The 13,449-nt window shown below is 36.3% G+C and overlaps 1 long non-coding RNA gene across 3 annotated transcripts in view; it reads left to right on the forward strand.

Annotated features, from left to right (window-relative positions):
- The window catches only part of LOC129092652 (uncharacterized), an 87,194-nt gene that overhangs the window by 41,372 nt on the left and 32,373 nt on the right, over positions 1-13,449 (forward strand). For all 3 annotated transcript variants that reach the window (XR_008531264.1, XR_008531263.1, XR_008531262.1), the window contains exon 3: positions 4,861-4,953. This is a non-coding gene — a long non-coding RNA (uncharacterized LOC129092652). The remainder of the gene's footprint in view (positions 1-4,860; positions 4,954-13,449) is intronic.

Below are 13,449 nucleotides of genomic sequence, written 5' to 3' on the forward strand. Positions count from 1 at the left end.
CAAATCAGAGAGATGTCATCGTTCTGGTCACATGATTTATTTCAGATCTTCACTTTGTTGTGTTTGTGGATCTGGAAACACTTTAAACGCTAAAAACAAACAGATAACGACAGTAACAGCACTTCTGATTTACAGACTGTGTTATATTATATATATAAGATACATTTTAAAGTTTTCTGTTCACAAACTACTTTTTGGTAAAGAAAATATCATATATACTGTTATATATTCACACTGTAGAACACATAACAGACATTTCCATATGTTGTCAAACAGAAGTTCAATACTTTATTTATATATATGAGTTTTAAGTAGAAATAATTATTATTTTCACACATAAACAACTCTTTAAAAAGGATTTTTAAAACATGTTGATTGTTGGACTTTTCTATGTACGTACGTTTGTCCCTTATAATAAATATAATGAATAAAAATATATATTTATTTATATATATATAATATGCGATACATTTTTACTACTTTAATCTGGTTTTTAGTGAATCGATTTCTGGGTAGAAATGTACTTTTACTCCTCTTGTTCCTGGAGTATTATTTGTGTCACATACATACATGTATTTATTAACACTAAACACTCTTTTAAATCTCCTCTAGTATTAAAACTGGCAAATAATTTAAATTTGACCGTTATATTAAGTCTGTTATTAGTAAATCAGTTTTTTCTCTCTGTATTTAAAACAGCTGCTCTCCTCTGAGTGATAATGTTTAGATTTTTGTTTAAATCTTTAATCCGGCGTTCTTACTTTCACTTCAGTAACATATAGTATATGAAATATATACTTGATATGTGTAGTAGACTGCTGGTTACCTGTGACTCATCTGGTGCAGCAGGAAACATCATGAAGAACAATAGTTTTCTTTTTAATTCCTGATATTTATGTGATTTCAGTTTGTAAAGTGTTCTAGAGATGGAGAAGGCTGATTGTTGAGATATTAAAGTCTCAATAAATAGATATATCACTCAGGTAAATATGAATATACTGGTTCCTGTGAGCTGATCAATAATTCATCCAGTTTAACTTTATGACGTTGAATCCTTTGATTCTGTTTGAAGCTGAGCTGCTTTACTCGTCACATTTATCACATAAAGACAAAGTGAGCTGCTTTAAAACAAGAAGTACACCAGAGACAAAATGATAACATTTTAAATATCACTATAATCTGTTTGAATATCCGTATAATTAGTTTTTCAACATGAGTATGTTGTTATTAAGCGGTGAATATTGATCCGTTGTTCTTCACTACATGTTCTCTTATACAAATAATGGATCTTATGAAACGTGTTGACAGACTCTCTGTGTGCAGCTGCTCCTCTGTCTGACCACGTGTACAAATACATCATGTACATCATCACTGTGTCTACTAGTACCACTACTAATACTACCACTACTACTACTAATACTACCTCTAATACTACTAATACTACGACTACTTATACTAATACTGTTGCTTCTGCTGTTGTATTTAAGTTTATAATTATTATTTCAATTATCATTGTTAACACTAATACTAGAATTACTACTACAGCAAACATTACCATTACTATTATTATTATTATTATTATTATTATTATTATTCTATTGCTAGTGTTGTTGTTGTTGCTGTTGCTGTTTATTGCTGCTGTCTGTTGTTGCAGACAGAGTAAACCTTCTTCAGTCGGTGATGTTGTGAGAATTGAAACCCGTTGATTGTGGATTTTCCCTGATCAGAGGTTCTCTGATATTAAAGCTCTCACTTCCTTTTTGAAGACGCTTTGTTTACCAGCCAGCACGCTATTTTTACCGTCCAACGGGACTTCTCCCTTCAGCTCCTGACATTTAACATGTTGTGTGTAAAATACAACCGTCAGTATAATATTTCAAGCGTTCTGTTATGAAACTCTGAGCTGACCCAAAAAGGTTTTTTCTCTCTCGGATCATTGCTGCAGCAGAGTGAGAGATTAGTGGACAGACACGGAGGAGCACACTCACTCACACACAATGATCACATGATCCTCCTGGAGCAGATAATAATATTAATAATAACAAAAAGTGAGTTTTTTTAAAACAGAAAGACAGAAATGAGCGTCGCATTCTGAATCGTGTTTGTGTGAAAACACACAGCAGTTCAATAAAGCAGATGTTGTTCTTAGAGAGGAATCATCCTGGTTCCAGTCGGCTTCAGGTCTGTGGATCTGAGGTGATATGATTCACGGGTCCGTCTCTGTGCCGCGATCTGTAAAACAAATCAAATGTGAACTTTACAAAGATTGTTTTCTCCCACTTATAAACGTCAGATGTTTACATGATCATTCTCTCAGCTGGAGGTCGGTTCTATGGTTCTGAACTCTCTCTGGGTTTTACTGATATGAGTCAACACGAAGCTTTGTTTCCTCTCTGAAGGCAGAAGTTCTCTGATATCCTGTGAGCAGTGAATTCTCAAATCCCCTCAGTGTCGGGCTGTTTACACTTTGTTCTAACTTCTTTAATGGACTGTGGGAGGAAGCTGGAGAACCCAGAGAGAACCCACGCTGACCTGGGGAGAACATGCTACCTCCGTCCAGCCCGGGAATCGAACCCAGGCCCTCTCTCGCTGTGTCAAAATCACAGTTTAAATGAAATATTGTTGCTGCACAGACGTCCTGGTCATCTCTGTTTGGTACAGATCCCTGCAGAAATCACACCATGCTTATTTTAAATATGTTTTTAATTGAAAATTCCATATTGCAAATCAGTCAAATATATTGGCAATTAGATTTATGTCAGAGAACCATTAGAGAATCGTTTAGCCTTTTTGGAGGTCAAAGGTCACATCCACATCCGTCCCATTCTCCTGATATCTCAGCCTTGAGAGAACTTCTTCAGATTAAAGTAACATTTGTTACATTTGATCTTTGATGTTCTTGTTCTGTCCTCACGGGGTAAACAGAGTTCAGGTAGTTTAGTTTAGAGTGAGCTGAGGATGAAGTCAGCAGTGATGTGAAGTGAGAGCTGCAGCAGACGGTGACTCAGGTTTGAATGCTTGTTTTACTCACCTCAAAAAAACTTGAAATTCAAGCCTCTTTAAAACAGAACACCACCATCACCGTTTGTTTGTCCAGGTACAACATGTACAGAGAAATGTACAGTGAGTGGATTTTACAGGAAACGTTTACACCAAAGCACATGTCAGAAACACAAGAGCATCCAGACAAAGTGACAGAGAAGAAGAAGCTCAAATAGACCGGTTTAAAATACAGGAATACGTTAAAATGATTTAATAAACGGACCTGCAGTTTTCTGGGGTTTGTTTAAGATCAAAAATAAAGAATAATTACTTTAGGAGGTCAGAAAGAATAAGGATTCAGGAATGAAAATAAAATATAACAAATGAAAAAAGAGGCTTTGTGCAAAATGCATGATGGTGATAAAGATTTGAAGCAGAAAGTATGACTGTTAAAGTGGTTGCTTTATTGCAGCGTCAGTGTTTCATATCGATATTTCTCATGAATCCTGGAGCGAGAATTCTTTGACTGCACGCTGAAAACCCCAAAAAAGGTGTAAAAAGGATTAAAAATAACATCAAAATGAATCTGAATAAATATCCCCCCAAATGAGAAAGATAAGCCATGAGATTAAAGGTGACCGCCCACATCACATCTTCTCTCACAAACATTCTGCAGCTCTTTTTTCTGAACGCCGCCCACACAGAGAGCTCTCTGCTGCGTGTGGGCCGACGCTCTAACAGACGGCGAGGCTGCAGTGTGAGAAACATCAGAGAAACCAGTCTCAGACTCTGAAACCAGTGCTCCCATCACCACCACACAGGCAGCGGGGAAACTTTTGTGTTCATGGGAATTCTGTGAAAACATCTGTTTTATAATATTTCACACATTTCAGGGTTAACACTTTGTTTTCAGTTTGTTTTTCAGTCTCGGATATTTTGAATATCATGTTGACAGTTTTCACAAGAAAGTGATTTTTTATTATTGTTTATTATTACATTATTAAAGGATCACTTAGCAGTGTGAGAGAGACAGACATTGTCTCTATTTACATCTATTTATTGACCTAGAAACTGCACAGCTCTCCCATTTTTAACTCAGAAATATTGTAAATATTTTTATAGTATTTTTCTTCTTGTCTATATTTATCTTTCTTGATTTTATTTATTATTATTATTTATTTATTTATTTTTATTTAACTTACTTTATTATTTATAAAAAAAATAAAAGCAAAAAATAAAAATAAACTTGTGTATTTTTAGATTAGAAATGTCAAAACTTTTTTGTAATTGAATTAGCACATTAAAAAGTAAATAAACTTCCTAATAAATCTGATTATGATTATGTGTATTTTTTTTCATTACAAATTAAAAATATTATCTCTTTAAATAACACATTTTAAGTAATTGTTTTGCTTCGGTTGGAGAACTTTCTTTCTTAATCAGAGTTTCTTTCTTTCTTAATCAGAGTTTCTTTCTTTCTTAATCGGAGTTTCTTTCTTTCTTAATCGGAGTATATCATCGATATATCGATGCTGCAGAAAAACATGTGTTTCATAAATAATGGCAGAAGATGCAGTTAGTCATCCAGAATCTCTCGGTGGTTTCAGAACACGTGGGAGTCGACTGAGGGCATCGAGCTCTTTCACTTAGAAAACATCCAAACGGGGTGAAACCAGTTCACTGCGTTCATATGGACCGCTGACGGGTGTTTCTCACTCTGTGTGTGTGTGTGTGTGTGAAAAGAAATACTTTATATGGGAAAAGACATTAAGTTGTGGAAGTCCTCTCTAGAAAGAAAATGTGTTTGTTTTTAAAAATGCATTTTTAACTTTAAAGTCTGAACGATTTGTTAAAACATTTCTCTTTGTGTGTTTTCAGGATTTAGGTGGAGAACGGTCTCAGCAGAGGACCAGCACACTGGTTCCACCACATTCAACCGACAGCTGACCAGGAAAAACACCTCAACAACCGGTGAGACACGTTCATGATCAGCTGACATCTGATCCTGTTATTGATAACCAGATTACATCAAATGAAATGTAATCTGTTGGTTTTGTCCAGTTCTGAAAAGTGAAGCCGATGTGGAAGTGTCTTAAAGCTGCATTGTGTCCACCAGGGGGCGACTCCTCTGGTTGAATAGAAGTCTATGAGAAAAGGACTGGGTTCAGCCTCGCTCTGACTCAGTGGACTCAGTGTCCTGGTGACTCTAACGGCCACTAATGACCTCTCCTTCAGTGATTAGCTCAAAGGCACGGTGGCGCAAATCTCACAGATCGAAATCTCAAACGCCGTGACATCAAAAGCAAAACTAACTTCTAAGGTTTCAAACCAAACCTGTTTGTTTTGGTGAAAACGAACCAGATGTTAATCTCCAGTTCTGAGAAGTGAAGTCAAAGCTTCCTGTGTTAAAGCTGCATTCTCTCTCCTGTCCATCAGGGGGCGACTCCTCTGGTTGTATAGAAGTCTATGAGAAAATGACTCTACTTCTCTCTTGATTTATTCCCTCAGTAAACATTGTAAACATGAGTTTATGGTCTCAATCTCTAGTTTCAAGTCTTCTTCAATACATCCTTCATCTCCTCTCCTGTCTCCTCTCCTCCTCCTATAGTCTTCTCTCCTCCTCCGTCCTCCCTCCTCTCATTTCCTTCCTCTCCTCTCCTATCTTCTCTTTTTCTCTCCTGTTTCCTCTCCTCTCCTCTCTCCTCCTCTCTCTTCTCCTCTCCCTCCCTCTCCTATCTTCTTTTCTCTTGTCTTCTCCTCTCCCCTCCCTGTTTCTTCTCCTTCTCTGTTTCCTTTCCTATTTCTTCTTCTCCTCTACTTTCCTCTCCTCTCTCCTCCATCCTCTCCTCCTCCATCCTCTCCTCCTCCCTCCTCCCGTGACAGACTGAGTGCATCAGCAGCAGCTCATATTAATCAGTGAGAGTGGAGTCCATCTATTCATCACGGAGTCCTAGTGATCAATAACAGAAGTGTCATGGCGTCAGACGGAGCAGAAACGCTGGTGTCAACAGCAGAAGCTCCTATACGTTAGTGTGTGTGTGTGTGTGTGTGTGTGTGTGTGTGTGTGTGTGTGTGTGTGTGTGTGTGTGTGTGTGTGTGTGTGTGTGTGTGTGTGTGTGTGAGCTGCATAGAGAGAAGCTGCCTGGTAACAGAGGCGATGCCAACAACCATAAAGCAGCAGCTGACTCAGCCTTTAGAGACTCTGCATTGAGCTTTAAAAGGTCAAATATTCATGACATTTATTTTACGTATTCAAATTAATTAAAGAAAGTATTTACAGTAAGAAAACACATGAAAAGAGGTTTTTACAAAAGGAATCCAAACCACATTTGGAGGTGGTACGCTATGGCATAACATTTATAACTCAGTGTCATTGTGAAGTACGCATGTTGACGGTTTTTACCCCGATATATTTGTATTTCCTTAAATGTCGATATGAATATTTATGTAAAGGTAGTTTTCTGGTTTGGCAAGTGGTGGCATAATTTGAACAAGCCTGAAGTCATTCTATTTTTTTGTTTTTGCAGAAAACATGTTTTTAAAAATAGGAAATAATTGATTGTATTTTTATTTAATAACTTGCTTTGATTAAAAAACATCCTCTTAATTATTAGTTTTATTTATATTATATATATATATGTGTGTGTGTATTATAATCTTCTTAGAGCTAGTGTAAGGCAGTTGAACAGGTCATCATTTTATATACCTGAGAAAAATCTCCTTCAAACAACTGGATTTAATCAAATTTCTCACCAAAAACTACATTTTACATGATTACATTTGAACACATCATGATAGTAATTTACTCTCATTTTTACCGATAGGAGCTTGAACGCACCACGCAAGTTATAGAATCATACTTTCCTGATGACTTGAAGAATCGACACGTTGTTTTTGGTGTGTCTGTCTTCACATTTTAAATATGAATAATAAATAATAGAAATATCAAACCAGACTTCATACTGCTGTACTTTCTGTATCTTTTATTCCTTCCACGCCTAGAAAACAAATGTCTCCAGACGCTCTAATATAAGAATATAAGTTCTTTAATAATTAATAAATAAATCACTGTGAGTTATTAAACTGATTGGAATGAATGTGAAGGAATGAGAACAGTCCTCCATATTTATTTACAGATCTTATTTATTTATCTCATATATATATATATATATATATATATATATGAATAATAAATAATAGAAAATATTCCTCCCCATTAAGTAACAGAATACGTTCTGTAGACTAAAATGAAGTGTTTTATGATCTGAATATTTATATATATATATGAGATAAATAAATAAGTCTGTGATGCTTCTAGTTAATGTTCACCTCCTCGGCCAGTAAAGGTTTCTCTGTTTGTTCTCCGGGTGTTTTCACTTTATGTCCCACATGTTTGCATCTACTTTTACACTCAGTCAACATAGATATTTATGAACTATTACTAATACTTATATTACCTTTACCCTTTTTCAGTTTTGTAATTTAATTTCAGTTTCGTGTCCTGCCGTGTGTCATCGTGGTGTTTGGCGTTGACTCACCTATCATCATGAATAAACGACCTAAAACACGGAAGTTGTTTCATTTTGACCCAAACCACCATCTTTTACACTGTTGCCTCGTCTTTATGATGAGTTGACTAGAAACGATTCTCTTTGTGCCCTAAAGGGAGCCAAACATTAACCTTAAAGTGTTGTCACATCATGATGGTTTCTTCAGATCATAAAACACTTCATTTTAGTCTAAAGGGAACGTATTCTGTTACTTAATGGGGAGGAATATTTTCATTGAATGGGGAATCTTGGTTTTTGAATAAAACGAACAAGATATAAATTACTGAGCTTTAGAAGTGTTTCATGTTTTCTTCAGACAGACCAGGCTAGCTGTTCCCCCCTGTTTCCAGTCTTTATGCTAAGCTAAGCTAACCAAACGCTGGCTACATATATTTATCATACAGACATGAGAGTGGTTTGGATTTCCCATGATGTGGAACTCTATGGAATCAGTTTGGAGAGCTTCTCTTTGACTTCCTCAGCTTTAGGAGCACAGGGAGCTCTGGTGAAGAGTGAAATGTGTCTGAAATATAAATGGATGATAACTTTGTCATCTGGGTTCATGGAAGGTTGTTTTTTGTGATTATTGTTACGCCGACTGAGTTGTCGCTTCAGATTGAAAGGAGATTTGAATGAATTTCAGTCGGACAGTAAAATCATTTTATTATTGTCAAGTTTCAGTGTGTGTTTACAGAGTGGAAACTGAAAGTGCTGCAGTGTTTCCACTCATCTTCCGTCTGGACAAACAAACACACACACACACACACACACACACACACACACACACACACACACACACACACACACACACACACACACACACACACACGGTGATGTTGAACCCAGTAACAGTAGCTCCCGTATCGGCAACATTGTTTTTATGGGGTTTTTCGGTATAAAGATATCCCTTTTCATTTCTCTGCTGACAAACAGAAGACATAAATCTATCAATGAAATTGTTTTTCAAAAGACATAACGGTCAGATTGTCTGTTTTTAAAGTTTGTCAGCTGATGCACCTCTTGCTCCAATAATTCATTTTACAGAAAAACTTTGTTCAGAATGTTCATCAGTTTTCTCTGGCCAGAAGTTAAAAAACAGAATAAAAATGTGCATTATAAATTTGCAGAGATGATATTACAGTTCACACTCACCAAGTAATGCCTCCAACTATGTCAAGATCCAAATATGCAAATAAGGCATTATCTTATTAACTATGAGGTCATTTCCAGAACATAAATGTGAAGAAGCCAGTTTCAAAGTTATTTTTTCATTTTGTGGACATATTAGAGTAAAAGGTTTTTACTGACAGAATTTTGGCATATCTTTTTTTATCACTCCATAAATCAGAAAATACTGTCAACAGTTGTTTACTGACATTAAGACAATATTTTTTTGTATTGAGTATAATGTGTATTTTGCATTTTTTCTTTCCTCCATTATTATCGTGTGTAACCTTAAACAGCTAGTGCCTTACCTTGGTAAAACTTTTGTGTCCAAACATAATTTCTCTTCTTGTAGAATCATAAAAATAAATTAAATTCTAGTTTAGTAAGAGTGTGAAGATCATATCTGGATTGTGACTTACTGTGTATTTTTAGTCAAAATCATAGCCCGACATTTCCTTTGTTTTTGTAGATCTGTGTGTGTGTGTGTGTGTGTGTGTGTGTGTGTGTGTGTGTGTGTGTGTGTGTGTGTGTGTGTTGGTGTGTGTGTGTGTCTCTCGTTCTGGTCTCAAACTCGTTTTTTCTTCTCAGATTAATGGAGTCGATCGCTCACTTTGACTTTAGAGACATTTGTTTTGTTTCAAACGGCTTCAACAGTTGACCCTTGATGAAGGAGGATTTATTGCATCGGTTTCATCCCGATGTTCATAATGAACAGTGACATGGAGTTCAGGTGGAGAGAGGATCTTCAGGAGGAAGACTTCTCCGCTGCCTTCACCTTTGACCTCCAGCTGATACATTCAGCCGCTGTTAGAGAAGCACTGACGGAGGTTTCCACTTTATCACAGCAGCTACTCATCCATCAAACTGGTTCTTCTCCTCTCACCAGTAATGAACACAGGGATTTATTAAGAGGACAAACCACACCTTCTAGTGAGAACATGAGTCAGACAGGAGCTTCACTACATGGTATCTTATACACTAATATTAACCAACTAATAATCATTTCAACCTACACGTTATAATTCTTTGATATTAAAAATAGCTACAAAATCTCTTACTTCTTCAATAAATGTTCTGTTCAGTATTAAAAGCGTCTCTGAGAGCTAAATGCAGATCCACTTTATCAGACGGAGAAGACGGAGCACAGAGTCATCCATCAGACCGGTTAATCTGCTCAGTCAGTTATTCATCACAGGTCTACTTCTTTTAGAATAAATTAACTTCCTGTTTATTCCTGTTTTCTTGACCGTCCTATAAAGACCAAGATGACTGTGTTTAGAAGTGAAATCAGTGGTGTTATTTCAGAATCTATCTGTGAAATATCGGTTTCATGTCCCGAGCAGACGCACATAAATACTTCAACTCTTTGAAGTTGACTCTGCGTGGGCCTGAACCATCTTCTGACAGCTTCACGCTGAGTCTGAAACTAAGTGGTGCTCCTCTTAAAAAGGGCAGCCGACTAATTCATCTCCTCAGCTCTTAACAGAAATGATTTACGGCGACGTCCGAAGCTGAGAAAGTCTGAAACACGCTGTAATGGCTCCGGTGTGAGGAGCGAGGACGGGTTATAAATGGACCACTGTAATTCATCTTTTCTGTCCCGGAGGTCTTTCATCACAGAGTCCACCTTTGGGACTAAAGACATCCATCGTCAGGAGAAAGAGCCTGTCTGTTAGATAACTAGATGTGGATTCATCATGTGCATTTACTCATGATTTTCAGTGTGTCAACTACATTTAAACAAGTTTCTATGTGTACATAATATTCCTCATTTTAAGTAATACAGAAAATATGCTAATCGTGAGTGTTGCATCAACTGTTGACCTCCATCCCCTAATCATCCCCTGTCCCACATTAAAATACAAAAGATTAGTCCATGGACACGAGGGGAGTGCACAAGCGTTAACATACACCAAATTGATAATCAGACAAATGTTTTTCCTAAAATAAACATTAACGGAGGATAGACCAGTAGCCTCAACTAGACATGAAGCATGCAATTAAAATGTGGCAGCCTTTGCAGGAGATGAGTTTTCTTTAGTTGATTTTAAACAACTGTTTATTATAAAATAAACATCAAACAATAAACAATATTTTGTGACCAGATTAGTGCAACAAGAAGAAACACGTTCTTTTACAAAACACAGTCTCACGGCAGTTATTGAAAGAGTCACAAAAACGTAAGACTTAAAATGACCTTGCAGTTTGGTTTAGGCAACACAACTACCATAACACAACTACGACGTGGTGTCGAACACCCGTCTAGCATTTCAAGGCTATTTCATGAACTGCTGTGATAGCGGGCTGATTTAAGCAACAGTACAGTATCGTCTGCAAAAAGATTGAGTCTGTAAACATGTGATGACGGAGCTCCTGCCGTCTGCTTCATAACTAAAAGTACGAGGTGCTTCTTCTTTTTCTACCAGTGAGGCAAAGCTTCAGAGTTCTTTGCTTTCATGGGTTTGAACTGTAGACGGGATCCATCATGACTAAACAAAGCGCGGTCAAATCAAAGTGAAGCAAATTATTCGACTTTAAAGCAAATCAGTTGGTTTGTGGTCAATTCTGTTTATTTAAACTGCAGTTTTAGAATTGTTAATTGTGTCTGTGGTAGTGAGCTCATGGAAGGCCAGGAATCCTGTTCCTGCTCATACTTTCATACATTTAGAGGTTTACGGTAGCTCCCGTATCGGCAACATTGTTTTTATGGGGTTTTTCGGTATAAAGATATCCCTTTTCATTTCTCTGCTGACAAACAGAAGACATAAATCTAACGGTCAGATTGTCTGTTTTTAAAGTTTGTCAGCTGATGCACCTCTTGCTCCAATAATTCATTTTACAGAAAAACTTTGTTTAGAATGTTCATCAGTTTTCTCTGGCCAGAAGTTAAAAAACAGAATAAAAATGTGCATTATAAATTTGCAGAGATGATATTACAGTTCACACTCACCAAGTAATGCCTCAAACTATGTCAAGATCCAAATATGCAAATGCATTTTGTCCATTTTGTGGACATATTAGAGTAAAAGGTTTTTACTGACAGAATTTTGGCATATCTTTTTTTTATCACTCCATAAATCAGAAAATACTGTCAACAGTTGTTTACCGACATTAAGACAATATTTTTGTTGTATTGAGTATAATGTGTATTTTGCATTTTTTTTTTTCATTATTTTCCTCCATTATGTCTGTGTGTAACCTTAAAAAGCTAGTGCCTTACCTTGTTAAAACTTTTGTGTCCAAACATAATTTCTCTTCTTGTAGAATCATAAAAATAAATTAAATTCTAGTTTAGTAAGAGTGTGAAGATCATATCTGGATTGTGACTTACTGTGTATTTTTAGTCAAAATCATAGCCCGACATTTCCTTTGTTTTTGTAGACATTTCCTGTGTGTTTTTGTGTGTGTGTGTGTGTGTGTGTGTGTGTGTGTGTGTGTGTGTGTGTGTGTGTGTGTGTGTGTGTGTGTGTGTGTGTGTGTGTGTGTGTGTGTGTGTGTGTGTGTGTGTGTGTGCCGTGTCAACAGTCTGATCCAGTAACAGGACAGAAAGTCTGAAAGGAAGCAGGAAGCTGCAAAGACGTTGAACATTTTAAACAGATGTTTATCAAATAGTGTTGTTGTAAAAAAGACAGACTTGTATTTATGTTTGTAAATGTAGTAATTATGCTTGTGTGTGTTTTATAATTTGAAATAAAGAGGTCTCCTAAACCATTGGAACTTCACAATGGACACCTGGTTTATAGACGGGACTGTAGCTGTTAATTAATGAAGTTTAAAACAGATGATAAAATAATTGTGATATGTTGTCCTGGTTTATTAAATCATGTAGATAAAGAAAGAACCTCAGTTTTATATGCTGCTCTAATGCTTTGCTGATATTTGTAATATGGTCTTTTAGTCCATCGACGATTGTCGTAAATATTTGTGGACAGAATGTTTTTTAAGAATGAATAGCCTGTGATGTAAATAACAGGCTTTTAATAGAGCTATTGCTTCTATTAAATGGTCATCAAGTGTGGCAATATGAAATATATAGACACATTACCAATTCAAACAGTTTGTTATTGATAAATAAGGAAGTTGCTATGGAACTGTGGTTGCTATGGAACCTATACTAGGTCCTGATGCTAGGTATCATATTTCTGTTTTCATCACAATCTAGCGTTATAATGATTTTATTATTTCTCTCTTCATTTACATTATTTGTATATTCAGCCACTGAGAAACAGTCCAGCATCAGTAGACGACTTTGATCATTTATTTTATAGGACTGAACTTTGTCCAGATGTTTCTAGGTTTTGGTTTTGGTGTCGAGACCCATCGGGTCAGTTTGTGAATGGTGGTGCTGGAGGACGTGGTTGTTGTATTTATGCTTCATATTCTGGTCAGCATTGTGGAACATTCTCTTTACGTAGGACTGCATGTCGTTCAGCGGGTGGATCTTTTATAAAATCTCAATCCACGTTAACCCTAAATGTTTCCATATAGCAGCTGACTGATCCATGTGGGCAGAAGAGATCCCCCATGATGCTGTCTCTAAACTATAATATATAAACTATAATCTATATGATTAAACACAGATCATCTATACCATTAAATACAGCTAATCTTATATATTAAAACACCGCTAATCTATATGATTAGACCGAGATAATCTATACTATTAAACAGTAATTCTCTACTATGAAACACGGCTAATCTTTACCGTTAAACACAGATAATCTTTACTATTAAACACAGATAATCTTTA

The sequence above is a fragment of the Anoplopoma fimbria genome, chromosome 6, assembly GCF_027596085.1.
Source record: "Anoplopoma fimbria isolate UVic2021 breed Golden Eagle Sablefish chromosome 6, Afim_UVic_2022, whole genome shotgun sequence".
In the NCBI taxonomy this organism is placed as follows: Eukaryota; Metazoa; Chordata; class Actinopteri; order Perciformes; family Anoplopomatidae; genus Anoplopoma; species Anoplopoma fimbria.